This window comes from Austrofundulus limnaeus, unplaced genomic scaffold, assembly GCF_001266775.1.
Source record: "Austrofundulus limnaeus strain Quisiro unplaced genomic scaffold, Austrofundulus_limnaeus-1.0 Scaffold11, whole genome shotgun sequence".
In the NCBI taxonomy this organism is placed as follows: domain Eukaryota; kingdom Metazoa; phylum Chordata; class Actinopteri; order Cyprinodontiformes; family Rivulidae; genus Austrofundulus; species Austrofundulus limnaeus.
Window position 1 is genome coordinate 1,832,286 of NW_013952413.1, and position 1,151 is coordinate 1,833,436.

The 1,151-nt window shown below is 33.4% G+C and overlaps 1 protein-coding gene across 1 annotated transcript in view; it reads right to left on the minus strand.

The window, feature by feature from the left end:
* The window catches only part of pdgfc (platelet derived growth factor c), a 56,767-nt gene that overhangs the window by 3,297 nt on the left and 52,319 nt on the right, over window positions 1–1,151 (minus strand). The gene's annotated exons all lie outside the window — the stretch shown is intronic.

Genomic DNA, 1,151 nt, shown 5'->3' on the forward strand with positions numbered 1-1,151 from the left:
TATGTAATACAGGACAAAATTATAGCAGAAAAATCTCCATCCGTGTCAAGTCATGATTTTAAAGGCTTGGGTTCTTGCTGAATTACCATCTCCTCCAGAAAGTTTTATAGCCAACGAACCATTAAAAACATACCACTCTATCAGTAACTTTGTTAAAGACAGATTACTATTTTCCTCATTAATAACCTCTAATTAGAATAACTTTTTCAAGATACTTTATTTTCTGCCACTTTTTGATGCAATTAAGGGTGCAAAAACATACTTCAGCCCCGTTTGTTTCTTACACAGAAGAAAACAAATTTGTCAGCTATATGACAATCTTATTTCTCAGTTTGAGAAATGGAGTTTTAAAAAAGTGGGAGTTTCTCACAGCTTCGGTTTGGCCTGATTAAATGAAAAAATTGTTTGGGTCTGACCRGAGTTTGACACAAATAATGTAGAGTATAGTCTAATTTCATGTGTGTGCAAACATAAATTACAAATTTTAAGTATCAGACACATTTTTTTAAATTTATGTTTGTTTCATTAATGTGATTTAGTGGAAACCACACAGGGGCATAGAGTCATCTAATAATTATGTTTAATAAAATCTGACATTATGATGAACCTTGAATCTGATGGGCTATTTAAACTGTTCCTCATCAGTTAAAGTAGGCAAATGCTTTCAAATCCTTTTTCACATTTAATTCATTCAGTTAGGGTTTGTAAAGTGGAGCTGCAATGATTWTTTTCTKAATTCCTCCTTATTTTAACTTTACCAGCACCTCTTTCACCACCTGTCTGCTGTGTGTCTCAAAGTAGTTGGTTTTAAATAATACTGTTCCTTTAAAGACGCTTCAAGCACCGCCCCTATCCTGCTTCCAGACCGGTCCACTATGGTTTGAGAGAGGGGATTACGTTTTCTAGCTTGCAGGAATGTTTTATTTACAATTTAATTAAAAGATGTCAATAACAGAAGACTTGTTCATCCAGCCTTACATGTTGGAGCCAGAGTCTGACCCAGAACCAGAGGCGAATAAAGATGAAGAAATTGTAGTTGTTAAGTCCAGACCTTATTTGGCAGTTTTATTTTATTTTTATTTAATTTGACTTAATTTTATTTTTCTTATTTGGAAGTTCTGTCGCAGAAATTTTGACATAATAGTTTAGAA